The sequence below is a fragment of the Hyperoodon ampullatus genome (assembly GCF_949752795.1).
Source record: "Hyperoodon ampullatus genome assembly, chromosome: 2".
In the NCBI taxonomy this organism is placed as follows: Eukaryota; Metazoa; Chordata; class Mammalia; order Artiodactyla; family Ziphiidae; genus Hyperoodon; species Hyperoodon ampullatus.
In genome coordinates this window covers 123023207-123040897 of record NC_136915.1, presented here as the reverse complement: position 1 = coordinate 123040897, position 17691 = coordinate 123023207, and positions in this window count along the sequence as shown.

Genomic DNA, 17691 nt, shown 5'->3' with positions numbered 1-17691 from the left:
AGACAGAGGGGCTCATGTGTCCTTCCCAGAGAACAGAAAGGAGCAAGGCCGGGGAGCCGACTCCCCCAGGCTTCTTCCTTCACATTGTCTGAGATATTTTGTGGAGGAACTCAATTAAGACTTAAAAAAAACAGATTTATTGAGGTGTAATTTACATAACATAAACTTCATCTGTTTTAACTGTACAGTCCAATGAGTTTTAGTAACTTTACAGAGCTATGCAACCATTACCACAATCCAGTTTTAGAATATTTTTATCACCCCTACCCTAAAAGATCTTTTGTGCCTGTTTGCAGTCAGTTCCTACTCCCAGCTCAGATCCAGGGAACCACGAATCTGCATTCTACCTCTATAGTTTTGCCTTCTCTGGACATTTCATATAAATGGAGTCTACAATGTGTAGCCTTTTGTATCCTGCTTTTTTCACTTAGCAAATATTTCTGAGGTTCATCCATGTTGTAGCATATATCAATATTTTGTTCCTTTTTTATTGCTAAATAGTATTACATTGTATGGATGTGTCCCATTTTATTTATCCATTCATCAGCTGATGGCCATTTGGATTGTTTCCACTTTTTGGCTATTATGACGAAGGCTGTTATAATCATTCATGTATAAGTTTTGTGTAGACATATGGTGTCATTACTCTTGGGTAAGTAGTTTGGAGTGGACTTCTTAATTTGTATGGTAATATATGTTTAAGAAACTGCCAAATTGTTTTCCAAAGTGGCTGTATCATTTTATATTTCCACCCGAAATTCATGAAGGTTCCAGTTTTTCCTCATCTTTACCAGCACTTGTTTTCTGTGTTTTTGATTTTAGTGAGTATGACGTGGTATCTCATCATGGTTTAGTTTGCATCTACCTAATGATAAATGATGTTTAGCATCTTTTCAAGCACTTATTTGCCATTCATATATTTTCTTTAGCTACAGGTCTCTTCAAACATTTTGCCCAATTTTAAGATGGCTTGTTTGTCTTATTATTTAGCTGCAAGAGTTCTTTATATAGTCTAGATAATGTTCCTGATTTGATATATGATTTGCAAATATTTTCTCCAATTCTGTAGCTTGTCTTTTCAATCTCTTGATGGTGTCTTTTGAAGATCAAAAATGTGTAAATTTGATGAAACCCTCTTTATCAATTTTTTCTTTTTTGAATCCTGCTTTTGGTATCTTATCTAAGAAATCTTTGCCTACTCAAGATCATGATGGTTTTCTCCTAGATTTTAGGAGATTTTAGATTTTCTTCTAAAACAGTTGTAGTTTTAGCTCTTGTATTTAGACATTTGATTAATTTTTTTCTATTGCCTTGGAATTTTATTTTTTATACAGCAGGTTCTTATTAGTTATCTATTTTATACATATTAGTATATACATGTCAATCCCAATCTCCCAGTTCATTCCACCACTGCCCCGACTTTCCCCCCTTGGTGTCCATATGTTCTCTAAATCTGTGTCTCTGTTTCTGCCTTGCAAACCAGTTCATCTGTACCATTTTTCTAGATTCCACATATATGCATTAATATATGATATTTGTTTTTCTCTTTCTGCCTTACCTCACTCTGTATGACAGTCTCTAGGTCGATCCATGTCTCTACAAATGACCCAGTTTTGTTCCTTTTTACTGCTGAGTAATATTCTATTGTATATATGTACCACATGATCTTTATCCATTTGTCTGTTAATGGGCATTTAGGTTGCTTCCATGACCTTGCTATTGTAAGTAGTGTTGCAATGAACATTGAGGTGCATGAATTATGGTTTTCTCTGGGTATATGCCCAGTAGTGGGATTGCTGGGTCTTATGGTAATTCTATTTTTAGTTTTTTAAGGAACCTCCATACTGTTCTCCATAGTGGCTGTATCAATTAACAATGCCACCAACAGTGCAAGAGGGTTCCCTTTTCTCCATACTCCCTCCAGCATTTCTTGTTTGTAGATTTTTTGATGATGGCCATTCTGACTTATATGAGGTGATACCTCATTGTAGTTTTGACTTGAATTTCTCTAGTGATTAGTGATGTTGAGCATCTTTTCTTTCATGTGTTTCTTGGCAATCTGTATATCTTCTTTGGAGAAATGTCTATTTAGGCCTTCTGCCCATTTTTGGATCAGGTTATTTGGTTTTTTTTGATACTGAGCTGCATGAGCTGCTTGTATATTTTGGAGATTAATCCTTTGTCAGTTGCTTCATTTGCAAATATTTTCTCCCATTCTGAGGGTTGTCTTTTCGTCTTGTTTATGGTTTCCTTTGCTGTGCAAAAGCTTTTCAGTTTCATTAGGTCCCATTTGTGTATTTTCGTTTTTATTTCCATTTCTCTAGGAGATGGATCAAAAAGGATCTTGCTGTGATTTACGTCATAGAGTGTTCTGCCTATGTTTTCCTCTAAGAGTTTTAGAGTGTCTGGCCTTACATTTAGGTCTTTAATCCATTTTGAATTTATTTTTGTGTATGGTATTAGGGAGCATTCTAATTTCATTCTTTTACATGTAGCTGTTCAGTGTTCCCAGCACCACTTATTGAAGAGGCTGTCTTTTCTCCATTGTATATTCTTGCCTTCTTTATCAAAGACAAGGTGACCATATATGTGTGGGTTTATCTCTGGGCTTTCTGTACTGTTCCATTGGCCTATATTTATGTTTTTGTGCCAGTACCATACTGTCTTGATTACTGTAGATTTTTGTCGTATAGTCTGAAGTCAGGGAGCCTGATTCCTCCAGCTCTGTTTTTCTTTCTCAAGATTGCTTTGGCTTTTCGGGGTCTTTTGTGTTTCCATACAAATTGTAAAATTTTTTGTTCTAGTTCTGTGAAAAATACCATTGGTAGTTTGATAGGGATTGCATTGAATCTGTAGATTGCATTGGGTATTATAGTCTTTTTCACAGTATTGATTCTTCCTATGAAAGAACATAGTATATCTCTCCATCTGTTTGTATTATCTTTAATTTCTTTCATCAGTGTCTTATAGTTTTCTGCATACAGATCTTTTGCCTCCTTAGGTGGATCTATTCCTCGGTATTTTATTCTTTTTGATGTGATGGTAAATGGGAGTGTTTCCTTAATTTGTCTTTCTGATTTTTCATTGTTAGTGTATAGGAATGTAAGAGATTTCTGTGCATTTATTTGTATCCTGCTACTCTACCAAATTCATTGTTTAGCTCTAGTAGTTTTCTGTTAGCATCTTTAGGGTCCTCCATATATAGTATCATGTCATCTGCAAACAGTGACAGTTTTACTTCTTCTTTTCCAATTTGGATTCCTTTTATTTCTTTTTTCTCTGATTGATGTGGCTAATACTTCCAAAACTATAATAGTGGATAATAGTGGTGAGAGTGGGCAACCTTGTCTTGTTTCCTGATCTCAGAGGAAATGGTTTCAGTTTTTCACCATTAAGAACGCTGTTGGCTGTAGGTTTGTCATATATGGACTTTACTATGTTGAGGTAGGTTCCCTCTATGCCCACTTTCTGGAGAGTTTTTATCATAAATTGGTGTTGAATTTTGTTGAAAGCTTTTTCTGCATCTATTGAGATGATCATATGTTTTTTCTCCTTCAATTTGTTAATATGGTTTATCACATTGCTTGATTTGTGTATATTGAAGAATCCTTGCATTCCTGAGATAAACCCCACTTGATCATGGTGTATGATACTTTTAATGTGTTGTTGGATTCTGTTTGCTAGTATTTTGTTGAGTATTTTTGCGTCTATGTTCATCAGTGATATTGGCCTGTAGTTTTTCTTTTTTTGTGACATCTTTGTTTGGTTTTGGTTTCAGGGTGATGGTGTCCTTGTAGAATGAGTTTGGGAGTGTTCCTCCCTCGGCTATATTTTGGAAGAGTTTGAGAAGGATAGATGTTAGCTCTTCTCTAAATGTTTGATAGAATTCGCCTGTGATGCCATCTGGTCCTGGGCTTTTGTTTGTTTCAATTTCAGAGCTTGTGATTGGTCTGTTTATATTTTCTATTTCTTCCTGGTTCAGTCTCAGAAGGTTTTTGCTTTTCTAAGAATTTGCCCATTTCTTCCAATTTGTGCATTTTATTGGCATATAGTTGCTTTTAGTAATCTCTCATGATCCTTCAAATTTCTGCAGTGTCAGCTGTTACTTCTCCTTTTTCACTTCTAATTCTGTTGATCTGAGTCTTCTCCCTTTTTTTCTTGATGAGCCTGGCTAATGGTTTTATCAATTTAGTTTATCTTCTCAAAGAACCAGCTTTTAGTTTTATTGATCTTTGCTATTGTTTTCTTCATTTCTTTTTCATTTATTTCTGATCTGATCTTCATGATTTCTTTCCCTCTGTTAACTTTGGAATTTGGTTGTTCTTCTTTCTTTAGTTCCTTTAGCTATAATGTTAGATTGTTTATTTGAGATGTTTCTTGTTTCTTGAGGTAGGATTGTATTGCTATAAAGTCCCTCCTAGAACTGCTTTTGCTGCATCCCATAGGTTTTGGATTGTCGTGTTTTAGTTGTAATTTGTGTCTAGGTATTTTTTGATTTCTTCTTTGATTTCTTCAGTGATCTCTTGGTTATTTAGTAATAGTCTCCATGCATTTGGGTTTTTTACATTTTTTTCCATATAATTTATTTCCAATCTCAAAGTGTGGTGGTCTGAAAAGATGCTTGATATGATTTCAATTTTCTTAAATTTATCAAGGCTTGATTTGTGACCCAAAATGTGATCTATCCTGAAGAATGTTCTGTGTGCCCTTGAGAAGAAAGTGTTGTCTGCTGTTTTTGGATGGAATGTCCTATAAATATCAATAAATCTATCTGGTCTATTGTGTCACTTAAAGCTTGTGTTTCCTTATTAATTTTTTTGTCTGGATGATCTGTCCATTCGTGAGGTGTTAATGTTCCTCACTATTATTTTGTTACTGCTGATGTCCTCTTTTATAGCTGTCAGCATTTGCCTTATGTATTGAGGTGCTCCTATGTTGGGTGCATATATATTTATAATTGTTATATTTTCTTCTTGGATTGATCCCTTGATCATTATGTAGTGTCCTTCCTTTCCTCTTGTAACTTTCTTTATTTTAAAGTCTATTTAATCTGATATGAGTATGCTACTCCATCTTTCTTTTTCCATCCCCTCACTTTCAGTGTGTATGTGTCCCTAGGTCTGAAGTGGTTCTTTTGTAGATAGCATACTTATTTTTGTATCCATTCAGCAAGACTTTATCTTTTGGTTAGAGCATTTAGTCCATTCACATTTAAGGTAATTATCAATATGTATGTTCCTTTTATCATTTTCTTAATTGTTTTGGGTTTGTTTTTGTAGGTCCTTTTCTTCTCTTGTGTTTCCCACTTAGAGAAGTTCCTTTAGCTTTTGTTGTAGAGTTGGTTTGGTGGTGCTGAATTCTCTTAGCTTTTGCTTGTCTGTAAAGCTTTTGGTTTCTCTGTCGAATCTGAATGAGATCCTTGCTGGTTAGAGTAATCTTGGTTGTAGGTACTTCCCTTTCATCACTTTAAATATATCGTGGCACTACCTTCTGGCTTGTAGAGTTTCTGCTGAGAAATCAGCTGTTAACCTTATGGGAGCTCCTTGTTGCTTTTAATAATTTTCTTTGTCTTTAATTTTTGTCAGTTTGATTACTGTTCCCTTGGTGTGTTTCTTCTTGGGTTTATCCTGCCTGGGACTCTCTGTGCTTCCTGACTTTGTTGGCTATTTCCTTTCCCATGTTAGGGAAGTTTTCAACTATAATCTCTTCAAATATTTTCTCTGGTCCTTTCTCTTTCTCTTCTCCTTCTGGGACCCCTGTAATGCGAAAGTTGGTGCATTTAATGTTGTCCCAGAGGTCTCTTAGGCTGTTTTCATTCTTTTTTCTTTATTGTGTTCCACAGCAGTGAATTCCACCATTATGTCTTACAGGTCACTTATCCATTCTTCTGCCTCAGTTATTCTGCTATTGCTTCCTTTTAGTGTATTTTTCATTTCAGTTATTGTATTGTTCATGTCTGTTTGTTTGTTCTTTAATTCTTCTAGCTGTTTGTTAAACATTTCTTGCATCTTCTCGATCTTTGCTTCCATTGTTTTTCCGAGGTCCTGGATCATCTTTGTTATCATTATTCTGAATTCTTTTTCTGGAAGGTTGCCTATCTCTACTTCATTTAATTTTTTTTTCTGAGGTTTTATCTTGTTCCTTCATCTGGTACATAGTCCTCTGCCTTTTCATTTTGACTATCTTTCCGTGAATGTGGTTTTCGTTCCACAGGCTTCAGGATTGTAGTTCTTCTTGCTTCTGCTGTCTGCCCTCTGGAGGATGAGACTATCTAAGAGGCTTGTGAAAGCTTCCTCGGCATTTGATTAATTTTGAATTAACTTTTAGGTATAGTGTGTGTAGGAATCTAAGCTAATCTTTTAGCGTGTGGATGTCCAATTGTTCATGTACCATTTTTAAGAAGTTATTCTTTCCCCTTTGAATTGCCTTGGTGACTTTGTTGAAAATCAATTGACCATAAATATAAGGGATTATTTCTGGACTCTCGATTTCATTCCGTTTATTTATATGTTTATGTTTATGGTCAGTAGCACACTGCCTTGGTTATGTGCTTGATGATAAGTTTGCAATTAGAAAGTATAAGCCCTCCAACTTTGTTCTTCTTTTTTCCAATTTTTTTTTGGCTCTGCTGGGTTCTTTGTATTTCTGTGTAAATATTAGCTTGTCAATTTCTGCAAAAAGCCTGCTAGGATTTTTTTGTGTGTGTGTTGTTAAACTTATTGATCCATTTGGAAGACAGTTGCCAACTGAACAATATTAAGTTTTCTAATCCACGAATACAGAATGTCTCTCCATTTATTTAGATCTTTAATTTCTCTCAGTAATAATTTATAGTTTTTGGTGTGCAAGTCTTACAATCAATACTTTTTGAGCATTCATGTGGTCCTGCTAGGGAAATTTGTTTGCTTGTAATTTTTTTCTCCCCAGAGCTCTCATGGACAACAGTGAAGAGAGAGAGGCATAGCTTAGCAGCCAAGAGCAGGAGGCAGTGTGGTGAGTGGGAAAGGCACTAGCCTGAGGATCAGGAGGACCAACCCTGATCTTTAGCAAGTCACTTAACCTCTCAGTTTGCTACTCTCTAAAATGAGTACAATAGCATTTATTTTGCTTCAAGGTTGTCAGGATTAGCGATAATGTGTGGAAAGACTTGGAAAAATGTTGGAGTATATGGGTGTTCACTATTTGGTGCTTGACATTTTTGGTACCTGTGATGATGATGATGATTATACAGCATTGTGTGTGTGCTATTAAAGGGTTCTCATCCTCGACACTGAGTCTCTTTGCAGCTCAAGGCAGATGCCAATGATCCACAGTGAAGAAGTGAACATTCCATCTCATCTGATCTTCAAGCAACTTTAAAAGTTTAATTTTTATTTAAAAAATTTAATTTTTTCTATGTAATTTAAAAGGTTACTTTCCATGTACAGTTATTACAAAATATTGGCTATTTTCCCTGTGTTGTACAATACATCCTTGAACCTGTCTTACACCCAATAGTTTGTGCCTCCCATTCCCCCATTCCTGTATTGCTCCCCCCCGTCCACCACTGGTAACCAGTAATTTGTTCTCTGTATCTGTGAGTCTGCTTCTTTTTTTGGTATTTTTTTTAGATTCCACATGTAAGTGATATCATACAGTATTTGTCTTTCTCTGTTCAGACAACTTACTGAATTAGCTATTTTCATCCACACTTTGCACCAAGGAAACTGATGTTCTGAAAGATAAAGTCAAGTTCCCAAGGTCACGGAGTTAGTAAGAGGCAGAGCAGGATTTAAACCCAGGCTTTTCTAACTTCAAAGCTTCTGCTTTTCCTTTACACCTCACCACCCCCACTACCCCCACCAAGTCTCATCAGGGGATCTACAAGACAATGATACATTCTGGACAAAACACATACATAACTCTTCAATGGAAAAATGGATACTGTTAAGTGATTAATATATCTTGCTTATCTATCTTACTTAACATGTTAAAGGTTTAATTCTGCCTTGAGATTAAGGATGGCAGATGTGATTTTCATCACCAAGGATTAGATGGGAAAACCAAGCTGAATTCATAAGAGGTGATCACAGTGAGGTATTACAAAAAGTCACCTGGTTTACATAGCTATAGAGATGGAGATAAAAGGCAACCTTCGTTTCCAATTTTCAGTGTGACATAATGAGCACTAAATTCCACCTTACAGCTTCCATTTTCTCAAGTACAATATCACTGGTGAGAGGAAGGTGGAGGTTGTGACAAAGTGGGATTTCAGATCCAGAGTTGCTGGTTACTCTGGGCTTATTCAACAGCAGCACAACTATCCATGTATATGAGTGTAGTCTAAAGCTGAGTCTGATGGTTCACCTGTTTTTTTCTTGTTTCCCATGTAGGAGATCTAGGTTTGATTTCTAGCAAATCCTTGAATAGGGTATTATGGAGAGTGCCTAGGCTTTGGAATTAGTTAGATGAATTTTTATTGCATTTCCACTATTTGCTACTTTTGTGGCTCTGAGAAATATATGTAACTTATCTAAGCCTCAGTTTGTTCATGTAAAATGGTGAAAATAATTGTCACAAGGAGTAAAATGAGAGAATGTCTATAAAAAGCTTATTCGTGCCAGGGGTATAATATGTTCTAGACAAAGAGTACCTTTGCTTCCTTCTATGGGAGTTTGAAATAACTATATTTAGTTTTAAAGAAATCTCACTGTGGCCAAGTATATTAGTCAGCTTTTGCTGCAGTAACAAATAGCCTGCAAAGCTCAGTGGTTAAAAATCCCATACATTGTTTCTTGCTCATGTCACCTGAGGGCTGAATTAACTGTTCCTTTGCTGGGCTGCACTGGGTTTGGTTTTGCTTATTGTATCTTTTCATTTCAGGATCCTGATTGAGGAAGCATACTTTTCTCATGGCAGAGGGCAGAAATAAAAGAGCTGGAGCCAAGCAATAGAAGTGTATTTAAAGTTTCTTCTTGGACATGGTGCATATCACATCTGCTCACATCCATTGTCATATGGCCAAACCCTACGTCAGTTGCTGGGGAAGTGTACTTTACCTAAAGGGAAGCATGGTATAGGCTTTGTAAAAGAATAAACAAGCTATATTAACAAGTAAGAATTTTGTTGTAGGCAATTCTTGGTAATCCAAAGATTAATAATTATATACATGGAATATTTGGGCTTCTTTGTTTTTATCTTTCTCTTTGGCTATGGCAGTTTGTCTGTTTTTTCAGTTTTTCTTTTTTAAAAGCAAAGCTGATAAAAGATAATTTGTCAGTGTCTGAGAAAATATTTTCCTACCTCTTATCCTTCTCAGCCACTTGCTGATCCATCCTTATTTACTGGTTTAAATGTTGGCTTTCTTAGGCCCCTTTCTCTTCTACTTCTATGCTCTTTTCTCTGGCTGACCTCATACAGAACCATGGCTTTAGTTGACTACTCTCTGAGGAATCTTTTTTCAACATTCCCAGTTCAGATGCCTTGGAGCCCCAGACTCATATTGTCAGCTGCCCACGTGACATCCTATTATAATGACATATAAATCTCAATATAACAAAACCCAACTCTTGTTACTCTATGTGTAACCTCTAGGACCAGACCATCCAGCCATTTGTATCGAACACTAGCATGCATCCTTGCTGCCTCCTTCTCCTTCCCTCACTTATCTAGTCCATTTGCAGGTTACCTTGCCTTTGTCTCTTAAGGGCCTTTCTGATCAGCCACTTCCCTCCATCTCCTCCCCCCACCCCCATGATCCTCTGTCACCTGGACTACTGCAATAGCCCCAGTTGTCTCCCTGTGTTCTTTCCTTCCCCTTCTAATTTGTTTTCTGCGCTACAACTACAGCCAGAGTCATTTAAAAAAAATTGAACTTGGCCATTTCTCCCTTTGGCTTAAAACTCTTCAATGACTTGCTATAGCTTTTAGGATAAAGCCCAAAATCCTTTCCATGGCCCTGAGGGTCCTGTGTGATTTGGCTTTTTCTCTCTCTCCTGTTTTATTTTGCATTATTCTTCTCATTGTCTGTATTGAACACTACAATGTTCTCCTATTTCAAATCCTTGAGTGTGTCATGCCCTCACCTACCTTGGGGATTTTGCACATGATTCCCTCTGTATGGAAAGTTCTGACTCTGACCCCTATCCTTGAAATCCTAGCTCAGATGTTCCGTCCTTGCTGAAGCACTCCCCAGCCTCTCCAGGCTGAGAGCTGTTTTCTCTTTTATGATATAAAAATGTTTATGCATATCTTTATGTTCATAGAATGTGTCTTGTAATGTTATTGTTTGCTTGTGTAACTCTCTGCCTGGGCTTCAAGGTCTGAGAGTTTTGTCTTATTCTCCAAACAATGTTTTTAAAAATTCGTTTGAGTTTAAATAAAACTGTTCCAAAGAGAAACCAAAATTCTCTGCTTGTAGAACTCTTTTGGACTAAACCCCATTCATTTTCTCCCTGGCACAATGTAGTCCTTAGAAAAATGAACTTTTTCTAAGGAATTTCAGGGAGAAAATGAACCATCTTAGCACCAATGTACAGGAAGCTTGCCTTTCAGATGCGACTCAGAGACTAATGTTACTTGATACCTACCAGTTGTGTGACCTTAAACTAGTCATTTCACCTTAAAGAGGTGAAGCCTAAAGGGCTTCAATTTTTCATTAATAAAAATAAAGGTGTGGACAAGAGCTCCAATATCTCTTACACCTCTAAATTTCTGTGTTTGTGATTTGGGGTGTAGGTCCTTTATGTAAAGAATCTCTCAGTTTTAGAACCGCAAACGGAGTTTAATCCCCACTTTAACTTGAGGGAAAATGAGAATGACAGAGATTATAATGTGTTCAGGGTTCATGCAGTTTACAAGGAAATATCTCACTATGTAGGTAACACTGATCATTATGGTGAATTTCTTTTTACTTGTTGTTTGCTGGGTGGGATTGAGGGGTTAAGACAAGATCAGCCTAAATCGATTTTTACTGGAAGCTGGTAATCCCTAAGAGGCTTCTTAGAAGGAGAGTTGCAGGGTTTCAGTGCTTCAATGTAAAGTTGTGCCGTGTGGGCTTCAGTGAGTCTGCAGCTCAGGGAGCTTTATGGAGCTCCTGCCATGTGCATTGCATGGTGCCAAGTTCACTGGAGATAAAGAGCTGCAAGCCATGGACTACTTCTGAGGGAGACCAGATCAAAGGATTAAGCCAGTTCTGATCCACTTTGCTTTTTGGGAATGAGGCCAGTGTCACTTAAATGAGTCCAGGGAGTGATATTCAAGAAGACCCCAAGTCATACACCAGACTGTATTGTTCTTAAACGTTAATCTCTTGGCTTAAATAATTGGCCTGCTTAAGAAACCAACCAGCCTGCCCCCTTTCTTAATCTGACTGCACTTAGCATTGCCTTTAGGTTGCCCCATATTCCTGGTGGTTCCTCCTTTAACCCCCAAAAGTACCAGAACTATTATTGCCAGAGCTGATGATAGCTAGTATACAGTGTCCGCCATCTGGCTGCTTGCAAGGAATGGATAATCCCTTTAAAGTCTTAATAGTAGGAGATGATTTGTTTGGCCTTATTCTCTAACATTAACTTTTACATAGCCTGTATCAAATCCATAAGTTTGATTTACAATATTGTGTTAGTTTTAGGTGTACAGCACAGTGATTCAGTTATGTGTGTGAGTGTGTGTGTGTGTGTGTGTGTATTCTTTTTCAGATTCTTCTCCTGTATAGTTATTACAAAATATTGAGTATGGTTCCCTGTGCTATACAGTAGGTCCTTGTTGGTTACCTATTTTATATATAGTGGTGTCTATGTTTGAATCCCAACTTCTTAATTTGTCTCTTCCTCCTCCCTTTCCCCTTAGGTAACCATAAATTTGTTTTCTATGTCTGTGAGTCTCTTTCCTTTCCATTTTGTAAAAAAGTTCATTTGTATCTTTTTCTTTTCTTTTTTTTTTTAGATTCCACGTTTATGTGATATCATATGATATTTGTCTTTCTCTATCTGGCTTACTTCACTTAGTATGATAACCTCTAGGTCCATCAATATTGCTGCAAATGGCATTATTTAATTATTTTTTGTGGCTGAGTAATGTATATATGTACCACATCTTCTTTATCCATTCCTCTGTTGATAGACATTTAGGTTGCTTCCATGTCCTGGCTATTGTAAATAGCGCTGCAATGAACATTGGGGTGCATGTATCTTTTCAAATTACAGTTTTCTCCTGATATATGCCCAGTAGTGGGATTGCAGGATCATATGGTAGCTCTGTTTTTAGTTTCTTAAGGAACTTCCATATTGTTCTCCATAGTGGCTGCACCAATCTACATCCCCACCAACACTGTAGGAGGGTTCCCTTTTCTCTACACCCTCTCCAGCATTTATTACTTGTAGACTTTTTGATGATGGCCATTCTGACCAACTGCTAACCTTTTTAAATGTTAGTTTTCTTATCCATCCAATGGGACAGTAATTTCCTTCAAAGTTGTGGAAAGCTTCTGTGAGTTGGACGTCACTCTAACAATATTAGGTGTTGTTCTGTGTGGAGCCCAGTCCTCTCCTCCTCGGGTAGGTCCTGTGTTTGAGGAGTGTGAGATGCTGGGTGGAGTCGTGAATGCCAGGAGGTGCCCTCAGCCCTGCTGCAGCCTTGAAATCTCAGAGACAGCAGCTGTGTAGACAAAGCAGAGGGTTCTTCCCACAGCCAGGACTTTTCCTGCTCATTCCACAATGACCTGGCAGGAAAAGGAACTCCAACAGATGGGCTGGGGTGGGGGGTGGCAAGGGTGATGAGACATTGCTCGCCTGTCACCCCCCTTTGTAAACCTTGGGCACACAAAGTTAAATTACTCATATCCTTCAATAAATTGAGCCTCATCATCATTTCCCTGTGCTAGGTGCCTCTCTTTTTCATTTAATACTCTTTACTCTCATTCCCACTCACCATTCATTTATTTAGTCGACCAAAGTTTATAAAGGCCCCTTTTATGATAGGCTTTGTTCTAGGCCTTGAGAGACATCAGGGAACAAAACAGGCAAAAGTTCCTTCCCTCACAGAGCTCACCTTCTAGTAGTAAATGTGGGACAATACTCATTACCTTTCAGACGATTATAAAATTTACTTATTATTACATTTCATTATTGTCTCATGTAAAAATAGAGCAGGACAAGGGGGACTCTGTGTGTGTGTGTGTGTGTGTGTGTGTGTGTGTGTGTGTGTGTGTGTGTGTGGAGGGGATTTTGAGGGCTTGTAATTCCAGGCAGAGGAACAGCCAGTGCAAAGACTCTGTTGCAGTCTCAGTGCCTGGCGTGTATTAACAGCAGGGCAGCCAGTGAGGCTGGGTCAGAGTGAGTAGTGGGGACACTGGTAGAAGATGATGTCAGTGAGGTAAATGGAGTGATGGAGACAGGGGAGGCAGATCATGTGGGGCTTTGTAGGACAGTGTAAGGACTTTAGATTTTGAGAATCACAGAGGTTTCTCATTATGTTTCTCTCTTTGTTCACTCAGTATTGTGTTTTTGAGATCTGCCCATCTTGCTATATGTACATCTAGTTAGTTGCTTATAACTGTTCGATAGCACTCTATACATTTTACCTAGTCACTTTTCCAACTCTCTGCCACTACACATAACATTGCAGTGGATGTCTTCATGTGTGCTCCATTATAGGCTGTGTGATCATTTCTGCAGGAGATCTACCCAGGAGTGAGTGGACTTGCTGGGTGGTAGGGTAGGCACACACTCAATCTGACTTAAGTGGTGCCTGATTGCTCTCCCGGCTGGCTGTACCCATCTCTACTTCCTTCAGCAGTGCACATCCCTGCCAACATGTGACATGATCCAGTTTACAAATTTTTTGCCAATCTAATAAGTGTAAAGTAACATCTATTGTTTTAATTTGCATTTCTCTGAATACTAATGAGTGTGAGCACCTCTTTATATGCTAGTTAGTTTTTTGGGGTTTCTTCTTTTATAAGTTGCTCATTCGTATTCTCGGTCAATATTTTTATTGGGGTTCTTGTTATTTATCTTTTTGATTTTCAGGAGTTCCTTGTATATTCTGGATATTATCCATAGTTGTTTTCAGAAGGTTAGATTTGAAGTGGGCTTTGAGGTAATCTAGTCTAACCACCTCATTTTACATCTGGAGAAACTAAGACCCAAGCAATGGAGAGACAGCTTTAAGATCACACGTGTAATGGAAAAGCTGAAACTGGAAGTTACTACTTCTCCTATCATATCATGTGAAGTGGGCATCCTTTTAGTGAGGCAGGAATGGCAGTAGGTGGCGGGCAGGAGCTGTTAGGTGTTGCTGGTTCCCCAGCATCTGCATTTCTTTGCAGGCAGGAGGACCACTTACCCTGACCTGATGGCCGAGATCAACTCTGGACCCAAGAGGCCCTGACATTCTATGAGGTCCTAGGTCTAGTGACCATTTCCTTCTTCCCATTCACATGGTCACTACTTCAGGACTTTATCTCCTCGTGCTTGACCAGTGTTTCTCAAATTTTAGTATGTATAAGATTCACTGAGAGAACATATTATAATGCAGACTACTGTCTCACCCTCTCCTGAGGATTTAGAAGCACTGAGGGATCCTTAGAACCCTGATACAGGTGGCCCATGGGCCAGATTTTGTGAAAATCAGTTTCATTAGCTACCTGACTGATCTTCTGTTTCCATCCTAGAGTCACTTCAATTTGTCATTCAGGCTGCCAAACAGAACTACAATCATTCCTCCAACACATCTCTGTCATACTTCCATGCTTTCACTCTTACCATCCATCTGAAGTGTCCCTTCCTCCATGAAATCCTATGACTTTTCAAGATCTAGGCTAAACATGGTCTCCTCTAGAAAGCCTTCTCTGGTTTTTCTGGGACTCAAGCTCAGGGGCACAGTGTGAATGAAGAAATCTGGCAGGGAGTAGGAACATTCCCTTTGCAGGCACGTTGCCCTTTGAAATCATGTGGATACCCTCTGTATAAAAAAGGTGGTTAAAGACACATTTGAAGGTAGCAACACCCTAGACAAGCCAGACTTTTCTTTAAAAAAAATTAAATCAAATACAGAAGCACATAGTTTATTTAAAGAATTGTAGTTCTACAAAATTTGTTATGAAAAACAGCAATCTTCCATTCTTTTCCCCCATGCTTTTCCTTCCCCAGAGGCAGACACTTGAAACTCTTTTGACTGATTTTTTTTGGTATCTCTAAAGAATATGCTTATATTGCTTCTATCTGACTTTTCAATTTTAGGCACTGTCTATTGACTTTCCACTGAAGAGAATAATGATTTAACCTTCTGTCTCCCCACCTCCCCCCACGCCTTCCACTCACGCCCTGTCCCGCGCCTCATGTTTTATTGTTTGGCCAGTTTTTACATCCAGTACACCACGATGGTTCTCTCTGCCTGGGTGACTGGTGCTACCAGGCCCCTGGCTGTCCAAATCAGAAGTTTGGGCACCCTCCTTAACTCCTTCTACTTTCTCTGTATCCTCCGCCCATCCATTCTTTCCCTACCTCCCCTGTCCAGTCACTCACAGAATTCTGTCAACTCTACCTCTGACATAACTGACATTCATCTGCTTCTCTCTGGTCCCAGTGCCATGGCCCTTGCTCCATCACCCTCTGTCTCCCCTGGAAAATTGCAATATGCTAGTTTCCTTGTTTGCCGTCATACCTCCCTCCCTTCACCTAAGGTGAAGACCTTACAGCCAGAGTGAGCTTTCTAAGCACAAATTAGACCGTGTGATTCTCATGCTAAAAACTCTCGAGTGGACCTTGGGGTCCCCAGGGGACACTTCAAATTCCTTATCACGGTAGGCTAGATGCAGTGTTTTGTCTACCATCACATTTTGCTTTTCTGGCACACAGACTGCCATGAGGTTGGGAACATGCAAAGTGTGAGGGAAAGTGACATGTCATTTCCAGGCCCGGGAAGGTAAGAGTTACATGCCTATTACATCTCTTCTCTCTTCTGCAGTGGACCTGAGGCTCGTGTTCTAGAGGCTGTAGCTGCAGCATGGAGGAGGGCTGCTCTTCCCACATCAGACTTTACATGACTGAAAATTGTCTTTGTTGTGTTAAGCCAAGGAAACTTTAGGGTTTATCTGTTACTGCAGCAGAACCTATCATAACCCTGAGTAACACAAGGTATGCGTAAGGACTTCAGAGTCTGGCCTTGGGTCTCTCTCTTACATGATCTCTCCTGTCTTCCTCTCTTTCCACTCTATATTCTAGCTATAATGACATGTCAGGCTCTTTCCCACTTCTGGGCATTTACATGTGTAGTTCTTGTTACTTAGAATGTCCCCCTAGCCCACATATATTCTTTGCCACTTTGCCTGGCTCATCTCAACTCAACCTTCAAGTCTCAGCTTAGATGTCTCTTCCTCAGGGAAGCCTTTCAAGACTCCCTACTACTTTCTGGGTTAGGTATCCTTCCCTTGTGTCCCTTTGAACCCCGAGGCCTACCCTTCACTTACCACTCTGGCCTGAAATCACATGTTTACTTATGTCTCAACCAAACTGGACTGTAAGATCCCCAAGCATCTTGATTCTGCCCATTCACTGCAGTCTCTTCAGGGCCAGTCAGAGAAGATGCTGAGTCCATTTTTTTTTTGTGTGTGTGGAAAGATCCAGGGCCTCTTAGGGGAGAAACTATTGTGCAAAGCTGCAATTCAGATATCTTCTGCCAAGACTATCTTGGTAGTTTAAATTCTTGAGAGCTACTATTGACTAGTGGTTTGGGGGAAACAGTCAGACAGAGCTGGTTTGACTTCTGGTCTTATTGTGTAATGTTGAGCTAGTTACTTAAGCCCTAATTTCCTTATCTAATGGGGGTAATAATAATGATAATATCCACCGCACAGGGTTATTTTGACAGTTAAATGAGTCAATATATATAGAAACACTCAGAACTATGCTTGACATACAGAAATGTCCAATAAATGTTAGATATATTGTTATTTTAAAGAATATCCTAAATGCAAATGTGGTAACCTCGATTGGATCCTGGAACAGAAAAAGGACATTGGGGAATAACTGGTGAAATCCAAATAAAGTCTGAAATTTAGTTAATAGTAATATTCCAATGTTACTTTTTTAGTTGCGACGGATGTACTGTGAGATAACTGTAATATGAGCTAACTTTAGGGGAAACTGGGTGAAGCCTATATGGAAATTCTCTGTTCTCTCTTTGTAACTTTTCTGTAAGTCTAAAATTATCCAGGATATATTATTATAATTGGTATTCATTTTAGTTCCACAATATCCCTCTGCGATGTAAGCACTATAATGAGTGCCATTTACAGATGAAGAAACTGAGACACAGAGAAGTTAAATAACTTGTCCATGGTCACCCCTCACAATCGGGATAACAGAATAAGAATGATTGGTGAGCTGGGATTTAAATAGAATGCAATAATAAACATTTATTGAGCCCCTACTTTGTGTAAGGCATGTGCTGTGGCCATGGAGAATAACAGGCAGTCTCTGTCTTCAAGGTCATGACAAGTAGGAAGCCCAAGTTCACACAGGTGTAAGGACAAAACCAGGGGTAGGAATCCTATTTGTGAGCCCATGCTTTTAACCATAACACCAGACAAATTTGGGGGAATAATGTGCAATTCACAGTGGAAGTGCAGAGGTAAAGGCAGGTCTGGTTGGGGGTTTAGGGACAGCCAGCTCCATGGGCGGGCCTTTGATCTAGTCTTGAACGTGAGCA